Source organism: Canis lupus, chromosome 25 (assembly GCF_048164855.1).
Source record: "Canis lupus baileyi chromosome 25, mCanLup2.hap1, whole genome shotgun sequence".
Classification (NCBI taxonomy): Eukaryota; Metazoa; Chordata; class Mammalia; order Carnivora; family Canidae; genus Canis; species Canis lupus.
In genome coordinates, this window is record NC_132862.1 from 41795508 (window position 1) to 41805445 (window position 9938).

Below are 9938 nucleotides of genomic sequence, written 5' to 3' on the forward strand. Positions count from 1 at the left end.
AATAGTTACACTGTTGTTTTAATAAGGAGTTTTCTTTTTAGAAAAAGCAAAATAATATGGCTGAATCATGTTCTTCACCTCTTAGCCCTTCTCAGTCATGGAAAACTAGAATGAATGGATTCATCTTCCCTCCACATTTCCTCCAATTGGTAGGGAGACACCAACATTGTAGGCACACCTAAGAGAAATTGCCTGGCCTTTGGAGAATGTCTCCCTAATCCATCCAGAATAGATGACAGCAAAAGAAAGCAAAGGCTTATCTTACTGGGGAAGTGGTATGGTGTAGTAGCTAGTTGTGCTGATTTTAGAATCAGGCCCTGGCACTTTCCTTAATCTTTCTAAGCCTCAATTTCCTGATCTACAAAATGGAGGCAATGAAAGTATCTATTTAATAAAGTTGTTATAGCAATTAAAATTTAAAAAGATAAAAGTCAATTAGTAAGTACTCTGTCTCTTAGCAAGCACTCAATAACTATTAGATATCACTGAGACATTAGAAATAAAAGAAAAGCTGGTAATTGAGAGCTCCATATGTAGTGTTCAACTGACCCAGTCCCGGCTTGGTCAATTACTAGCTCACTTTGAACAAATTACTTCCCCATTCTGGGCTTCAGTGTCTTCACCTATAAAATAATTTTCATTATCTCCAAAGTGCCTTCCACTCTTAATTGTTTTACTATTAGAACAAGAGCCCAGAGAGAAAACAAAGTCAGCGCGGTTAAGAACAAGTACTATTTCCCATTGCAGGCTCTCACCATATGGCCAGAGTTGGTATTAAGTCTGGGCCCATGTTGCTACCTTGGAGGCATCTGATGGCAGAAAAACTAAATCCCACTAGACTTGGAGACCCTGGGAGAGATGTTGAGACCTCTTTGGATCCAATTATAATGCTTCTGATTCCACCTGCAGATGCTCTTTCTCCTCTAATGGCTGACACCATTGGCTCTGGTTATCTATACTCAACAGCCATTTCCTCCTTTCTGAAGATTTGACAAGGTAAGAGAGGACTTCATCACTGAGAGCAAATCATGATTGATTTAAAGTGATGTTCTCCTGCTCCCCAGGGAAGGTTTGAAAGAAGCTATCACAGTGCCAGGAGGGCTCCAAGGGCACTTAGTAATTCAGGGGAAAATTTCATAAATCTGATAAAATCATCCACAAAAATATCTATAGCTAACAATATACTTAGTGGTGAAAGACCACATACTTCTATCCAAAATCAAGAACAAATAAGGATGCCCTCTATCATCCCTCCTATTCACCGTAATACTGGAAGTTCTCCTCAGTATGACAAGACCAGAACAGGAAATAAAAAGATAAAGTTGGATCCTTACCTCACACCACACACACAAATAATTCAAAACAGATCAAGGACCTAAATGTAAAACCTAAAACAACAAAATTCTTAGAAGAAAACATAAGACAAACACTTCACAGCAATGGACGTGGCAATGATTTCTTGGATTTGACACCAAATGCACAGGTAACAAAAGAAAAAAAATAGACAAATCGGACCTCATGACAATTTTTTTAATGTGTACATTTGAAGACACTATCTACACAGTACAAATGCAGCCCATAGCATGGGAGGAAATATTTGTAAATCACGCATCTGATAAGGGACGAATATCCAGAATCTATACAGAACTCCTACAACTTAACAACAAAAAGAAACTCAAGGCAAAATTGGGCCAAAGATTCATGCAGATTTTTCTCCAAAGATACACAAATGGCCAATAAGCACATGAAAAGATGTTCACATCACTCATCATTAAGGAACTACAAATCAAAACTACAGTGGGATATCACCTCACACCCACTAGGAAGGATGCTGTCAAGAAAACAGAAAAACAAGTGTTGGCGAGCATGTGGAAAAATTGGAACCTCATGCACTGTTGTTGGGAACATCAAACGTTGCAGCCACTGTGGAAACCAGTTTAGACATTCTTCAAAAAATTAAAAATAGAATTACAGTATGACACAGTGCTTCTGGGTATAATGGTATAATCCAAAAGAATTAAAAGCATGATCTCGAAGAGATATTTGTACACCCATGTTCATAGCAACACTATTCACAATAGCTAAAACGTGGAAGCTGCCCAAGTGCCCATCAACAGATGAATAGAGGGATGCCTGGGTGGCTCAGTGGTTGAGCATCTGCCTTTGGCTTAGGGCGATATCCCAGTTGAGGGATCAAGTCCCACATCAGGCTCCCTGTGAGAAGCCTGCTTCTCTGCTTCTCTCTCTGTGTGTCTCTCATGAATAAATAAATAAAATCTTTTTTAAAAAAGATGAAAAGGTTAGCAAAATGTGATATAAACATACAATGGAATATTATTAGCATGAAAATATATCAACACTAAAGGAAGGAAAATCTGCAGAATACTATAACATGGATGAAATTCGGGGATATTAAACTAGGTGGATTAAGCCAATCACAGAAAAACAAATACTGTATGATTCCATTTAAATGAGGTACTTAGAGTAATCAAAATCATAAGGACCGACAGGAAGATGGTAGCTTGTAGGAGGCTGGAGGAGGAGAGAACAGGGAATTAGTGTTTAATAGGCATAGGGTTTCAGTTTTCCAAAAGGAAACGAGTTCTGGGGACAGATGGTGGTAATGGCTGCAGAGTAGTATGAGTATATTTAATACCACTGAACTATACACTTAAAAATGGTTAAGATGGTAAACTGTGTATTTTAGCACAATTTTTTAAACACAATTTTTTAAAAGGCGGAGAAGGCATACAGACTGGAAAGTAGAAAATAAAACACTCCTTATTGTATCCTAAGTGATTTTTTATGTAGATAATTCCAAAACATCTACAAAGAACCATTAGAATTAGTAAGTGTGTTGGGCAATGTTGGCAGACACAGAAAACACAAAATTCTGTTATATTTCTATATACTAGCAATGGATACATAAATACCAAAATTAAAAATACATTACCATCTATAATCACTCAAAAATGATAAGTATTTGGGCTTAAATATAACAAAACATGTACAGGACATGCATGCTTAAAGCTACAAAGCACTATTGCAATAAATCAAAAATCTAAATAAGTGAAAAGGCTTAGTGCTTGCATGGTTTGGAAGTCTCAACATAGTAAAGATGTTAATAATCCCTCAAATATATATACAGGTTAAAACAATTGCAATCAAATTCCAGCAAGATTTTTGTATGTACTCTTTGTAGACAAGAGTATTTTAAAATTTACATGGAAGAGGAAGAATCTAGAATAGGTAAAACAATGTTTGAAATGGAAGAATAAAGTGGGAAGAATCAGTCTACTCAATTCCAAGACATTGTATCATAATATATAGCAAAAGTAATCAAGACCATAGGGTATTAGTGAAGGGATAGACACATAGATCACTGAAATAGGAACGAGAACACAGAAACAGGCTGGCACAAATATGTTCCAGTGATTTTTGACAAACGCACAAAAACAGTTCAGTGGAGAAAAGATAGCCTTCCTCACAAATCGTGCTAGAGAAATTGGACATCTGCAGAGGGGAAAACGTACCTTGCCCTAAGCCCTACACAGCATACAAAAATTAACTCAAAATGTATTACAGACTTAAAGGTAAAACTATAAACCTTTCAGGAAAAAAAGCACAGGAGAAAATCATGGGATCCAGAGTTAGGGAAAGAATGCTTAGACTTGATGCCAAAAATATGATCCATAAAAGGAAAATTGATCAACTGGACTCCATCAAGATTTAAAACTTTTGTTTTGCAGAAGACCCTCCCAAGAGGATGAAAAAAAGAAAACAACTCATAAGAGGGAGACAATATTTGCAAACCACATATCCAACAAAGAGCTAGCATCTAGAATATATAAGAACTCTCAAAACTCAGTAGTAAAAACCAAACAACCCTATTAGAAAATAGGCAAAAATAGCAGACAAACATTTCAGCAAAGAAGATATACAGATGGCAAATAAGCACATGAAAAAGCGTGCAATGTCACTAGCCACTAGGGAAATGCAAATTGAAATCCCATTCAGATATCACGCACGCTTATCAGAATGACTAAGATAAAGTGTTGTGGCCACATCTGGTGCAGGTGAGGATTAGAGATGACCACTCACACATTGTCAGTGCCCATGTAAAATGGTACAACCACACTGGAAAACAGTTTGGCAGTTTAAAAAAAACAACAACACTAAACACGCAACTACCATATGACCCAGCATTTGCACTCTGGGGCATTTATCCCAGAGAAATGAAAAATTTATGTTCACACAAAAGCCTGTGCACAACTGTTCATAGCAGCTTTATTGACATTAGCCAAAAACTGGAAGCAACCCGGGTGCATCGGATGAGAGTTACCGTGGTATACCCACATAATGGTATCCTGCTCAGCAGTAAGACAAAACTCTGGATACTTACAACTACTTGGATACATACAACAACATAACTAAGCAGAATTATGCTGAGTGAGACAAAGGAAAAAATATCCAATCCCATAAGGTTACATACTGTGTGATTCCATTTATATAGCTTTCTTCAAATGATAGAATTTGAGAGATGAAGAACAGGTTAGTGGTTGCCAAGGGTGAAGGAGGGGAGTGACAGGAGGGAAGGATGTGGTGAGGCTATAAAATAGCAACCTCAGAGATTCTCATAATGGAAATGTTCTATATCTTTATGTGTCAATGTCAACATTCTGGTTGTGCAATTGTATGGAATCTCTGTGTATGAATTCTTACAATTCCATATACAGCTACGGTTAGCTCAAAATAAAAAGTTTAATTTTAAAAAATTGCACCAGCCTGCACTCGATAAATCTTCCTAGTGCCCCAGGAAGCCCCATAGCAGGATGGTGAATATTGAAAACAGCAAGAACCAGCCCTAAAGATGAGTAAGAGGAAAAAAGCCACTGGCTCCACATGCGGTCCAGAAGAATGTGCCCAGATATTTCACTTGCAGAAAGAAGAAAGGCAAATAATTACCATAAGGCTAATTTACGAAAGAAACCCCTTGCAGCCAGAATCCAAATGAAGCCAGAGGCTCCCTGCAGCCTGGCACACACTCAAATGGCGAGTCCTCACCATCCACGGCACAAAATTCCACCCCACCAACACAGACTTGGAGATTTGATCCATTTACGCCAAGTCAGCAGTTTGGACATATGGTTGCAATCTGAGACTTCCTGTGAGGTGCACAGGCCCTTAATATTTCTTATGGGAACTTTGTGGTTTGGGGTGCCAGGCCAGGGTGGGATTGAATTGAAGCTGGGTTGTGCAGAAACAAGAGTTTTCAAGGTCAGTTCTCTAGCCAGCAGGCTTTTGGTGTTGGGGGGGAGGGGGCTGCTCTCCATGGGTTTCCTCAGGAAAAGATCATTTGCGTGTGTTTCCCTCCTGTCAGAGAAGAAATGCCCCTCAGAAGCTTTCCACTTCTCTTCTGCCTCTGCTGGGAGCCAGAGGAGATGGCACAAAGCCCACCCCTTCCCTCCCTTCCCAGTCCTCTATTTTCAACCCTCTGAGAGAAAGGGGACACCTGGATGGCTCAGCGGTTGAGTATCTGTCTTTGGCTCAAGTTGTGATCCTGGGGTCCTGGGATCGAGTCCCACATTGGGCTCCCTGCAGGAAGCCTGCTTCTCCCTCTGCCTCTGTCTCTGCCTCTCTCTCTCTGTCTCTCATGAATAAATTTAAAAAAATGAAAGAAAGAAAGAAAGAAAGAAAGAAAGAAAGAAAGAAAGAAAGAAAGAAAGAAAGAGAAAAGAAAGAAAAGAAAAGAAAGAAAAGAAAAGAAAGAAAAGAAAAGAAAAAAAGAAAAGAAAAGAAAAGAAAAGAAAAGAAAAGAAGAGAAAGGCTAGCACGAACGGCCATGCATAAGACACAGCCACTGCCTCCCCTCCCTGCCCCTGGATGGCTGCTGTGCCCACTGGCCCTGGCTTCTGCATGGGGACCCCTTTCACGTGAGTTGCTCTCAAATGAGCCATTCTCTTCCTCTGGTGCTTCTTGGACATTTCAAGTGATTCCTTAAAACACACACTAAGAATTAATGTTGTAATGTATTGGTTTGACCAGTCTCCCGGGTCGTCTGTTTCTACTGTTCTCCATTGCTCTTCCCAAGCAGATAACAGAGATCTGGGGAATCCAGTTCCTTCTTACTTAAGACTAATATCCTTTCAACCATTGCTTCTCTTCCTTTAAGCTTCAGGAAGCAAAAAATGGGAGTTTAGGAGGGAACACTCCCTTAAGCTACAGGCACAAACCCTTCCCCTGTGCCATCTGGACCAGAGCCCTAGCCCTCCCCATTCCCCCATCCCTTGGTCTCCAGGAGGCTGTCGTCCAAGGCCAGGTTCCAAGGCAAAGGAAAGCTGACTGGCTAATTTGCAAGAGGCTCTTGACAAGAGAGTCCTCCTCTGCAAACTCTTTGCTCCACCACGTGCAGCCCCACATCCTGGAAGCCTGTGGGCGTCCTGGAAATCAGCAGGGAGCCCAGGAGAGGGGGAAGATGCAGTCTTCCCAACAGAGATGTCAAATGAGTCAAATGCGCTTGCTCCAGAGGGGATGGGGAAGGACACAGAGAGAAGGCAAGTGAGAAACTAGACAAGAAAACAAATTGCCTCCGTGACTGAGAAGCCTGTGGCAGAAGGCTGCGGAGCTCCCAGCTCACAGGGATGAATTTTGGGTCCCGGTGAAGGACAGGGCAGCGGCCTCCAGAGGAGGGGAAGGGGGCCAGGGTGTAACCGCAGTGCTGCCCATCATCCCTCTTAGCTACACCACAAAGGCCATGTCTATGGCAGGAAAAGCAATGGAACAGGTCAGGTTTGGAGCCAAGTCCAGCCCCCGAGTAGATTATAGGATCTATAGTCCATGTCCTTCTATGCTCTTGCTTCCCCTGTGCGTGATTATAGGATCTATAGTCCATGTCCTTCTATGCGTCAGGTTCCTTGCTAGTAAAATAGGGGTATTAATACCCATCTCAGGAGATGACTGTCAGGAGTCAACAGGAATGTTTTGCCAGAAGGAACAGAAAGCCTGACAGCCATGCCTAAAAGAATGAGCCTGAATGGCTGACTCGGTTAAGTGCCTGCCTTCGGCTCAGGTCATGATCTCAGGGTCCTAGGATTGAGCTCTGCATTGGGCTCCTCTCCACTCAGCAGGGAGGGAGCCTGCTTCTCTCTCTGCTGCTCCCCACTGCTTGTGCTCTCTCCTTCATGCTCTTTCAAATAAATAAAATCTTTTTTTTTTTTTTAAAGAATGTTTTTCTCATGTAAGTCTAGAGGCAGACTTGCCAGGGTTCAGACACATGTTCAAATCTCATCAATTTTAGGAACTTTTTATTTCCTTTTGCGTAATAACATCTGGGGAATTTGGATGTGCTTCACAAACAAATTATAATTTAATTAACAGCGTTTTATATTTCCTAATGGGACTTAAATAAGGATGTACTCTCTAATACTGATAGTGTTTCCAACGAGAGACAATATGTTATTACAAAGGGCCAGACAGTTCAGTGGCTTTCATCCTCACACTTTGCCTCATGGTTGCAAGGTGGCTGCTGTACCTTCGTGCATCACATCCACAGTACAAGCAAAAGGAAGAGAGGTGAGAAGGAGATAACAGGTTTTTTTCTTCATGAAACTTTATCTTTTTTAGTTAGGAAGAGATGTCCTTGCCAACAAATTTGCACTTATGTCTTATTGGCCAGGACTATGTTACATGGCCTTCTGTGGGGGTGCTGGGAAGTTGAGTTTTAGGTTCCCAGCCTCTATAAAAGAGGAAAGCAGAGGAGAAAGAAGGTGGTTGGGGCCTGAGTGCGCCAACCTGTCCTGCCTGCCTCAGTATGTAAAATAAGCAGCTCAGTCTCTGGCACATATAGAAGCTCACCAAATAGCAGCTCTTTACCTCCACACACAAAAATACAAGTGATTTCTGTCTAGGCTGAGGTAAGCCAGCCCACCAAGCAACTCCATTTCTTACTTGGAGCCCTGTAATCGAGACTCTCTAGGAATGCAAATGTGGTGTGCTCAGGAAAAAGTGATTAACACTTCTCTCCTTTCCAGCTCTGCAGAGCCATCTCTAAGCTTATGCACCAGAAGTTTCTAGTGCAAAATAGAAACTTCTGGTGCATGTTTTGCTTTTTCTCACAAATGGGGGTGTTTGCGGGCTTTTTGTTTTTGTTTTTGTTTTCCTTTACCACGCTAAGCCACCTTGCACTTTTGCTGCAGCTCCTTCTGGCCTCTGTGAGAATAAGCTGCAGGAGGGCATCTGAAACCTAGGCACTAGGTCATTCCTGTGAACATGCCCAGGTTTTCAAAGATAATGGGAGGGAGCTGACCTCTCTTCAGTTTCATGTCTGTTAACTCACAGGATCCTCACTGCGTATCTGCAAGCCAAGTATAAGCATTTCTCTTTGCCAAAACTACAACTCAGGGCAAATGTCCAGGGTTATCCAGCTGGTAGACAAGGAGCTGGGATGCAAATCCAGCTCTGTCTGGTGCCTATACCCTTCCTAGTGCAACCCCTTGCCTCCAGAAGTATTACTTTCTGTTTTCTTCTCCACTTTAGGTCCCAAACAGTCAGGCATCTCCTCCAACATCAGGAGCAGGTGGAAAGGTTGTCAGTTATGATGGAAAGCATGGGTGTTGTGGCTGCAGCTACCCCAAGACCTCTGCTCCTCAAGGAAGCTGGCCTCTGACTACTATGTGCTCGCAGGGCAGCGCGCTGAAGTGGCAAAGACTATCAGAATGTGACCTCTGGGATCCCTGGGTGGCGCAGCGGTTTGGCGCCTGCCTTTGGCCCAGGGCGCGATCCTGGAGACCCGGGATCGAATCCCACATCAGGCTCCCAGTGCATGGAGCCTGCTTCTCCCTCTGCCTGTGTCTCTGCCTCTCTCTCTCTCTCTCTCTGTGACTATCATAAATAAAAAAAAAAAAAAAAAGAATGTGACCTCTGAGGTCACTCAGTCCAACGCCCTCAGGGGACAGATGAGGAAGCGGGCCCTGAGAGACAGGTGAATGGCAACAGTAAGAAGAGAGACTAGAACTCAAGCCTCTAAACTTGTAGGCCATTTGCTTTCTCCAGTGAAACAAGCTCCTGATGGTTTTCAGGCTCTAAGGTGGCCTCTCCCAGTCAATCAACAGGCCAGGCTGGAACGCCACCCCAATGAGCCTACTTAGAGACTTTAATGCATTCGCTTAATATTTCTAGAGCACTTATCACAGGCCAAACACTAGAGATATAGCAAAGAACAACAAAGATAATGATCCAAGACTCATGGAGCTTGTATCCTAGTGGTGCAGACAGAGCAGAAGCAAATAAATGGAAACAAGAAGATAGCTGATATCAGATAGTGACAAATTCCACAGAAAACAACCCAGAAAGAAGACACAAGAGAGTGACCGGGGTGTGCTTCAGAGCTGGGGTCAAGGTCAAGCTCTCCAGGGGCTGATGTCTAAGCTGAGACCTGAATGACAGGAAGAAGGAGCAGGTGTAGATCTCGGAGGGAGAGCTGTCCTCACAGAGTTCACAGCAGGTGCAAAACCACTGAGTGGGGGTGGGGGAGGAGCTTGACTAAGAGGAGCCCACTGGGGCCTGAGTTTAGGGAGAGAGAAAAGCGACAAGGTAAGAGATGCAGGCCAAGGGCTCCCTCAGGCCAGGGAGAGAATTTGTTTTTGCTCTCAATACAATAAGAGGTCACCGGACGGTTTTAAGTACATAGGTGCCATGGTCTCACTTAAGTGTTGAATAGATCATTCTGGATGCCCTGGAAAGAAGAAGAAAGGGGGCAAGAATAGGAAGAGGAAGATGAGTGGTCAAGCAATGACAGCAGTCTTCTAGGGCATACGCCTGTCAAACCATAGAGCTGGGGTTCTCCTAAGGCAGCTGAGCAGGCTGCACCCAAAGCCAAGCATGCCTTTCAGGTATCCTCTGAAGTTATGCATTGTGGGTCTGGCTTTTCACTCCCTTGT

General features: G+C 42.7%; 2 long non-coding RNA genes across 5 annotated transcripts in view; one reads left to right on the plus strand and one right to left on the minus strand.

Annotated features, from left to right (window-relative positions):
- The window catches only part of LOC140617642 (uncharacterized), a 30848-nt gene extending 26257 nt beyond the window's left edge, over positions 1-4591 (minus strand). For 3 of the 4 annotated variants that reach the window (XR_012017826.1, XR_012017824.1, XR_012017827.1), the window contains exon 1: positions 4493-4591. This is a non-coding gene — a long non-coding RNA (uncharacterized lncRNA). The remainder of the gene's footprint in view (positions 1-4492) is intronic. The other variant, XR_012017825.1, reaches the window with a different exon arrangement.
- Positions 4592-5817: 1226 nt separating this feature from the next.
- On the plus strand, positions 5818-9487 carry LOC140617643 (uncharacterized). The gene is made up of 2 exons (XR_012017828.1): positions 5818-5933; positions 8536-9487. It is a non-coding gene; the product is annotated as an uncharacterized lncRNA (long non-coding RNA).
- The last annotated feature ends 451 nt before the right edge of the window (positions 9488-9938 follow it).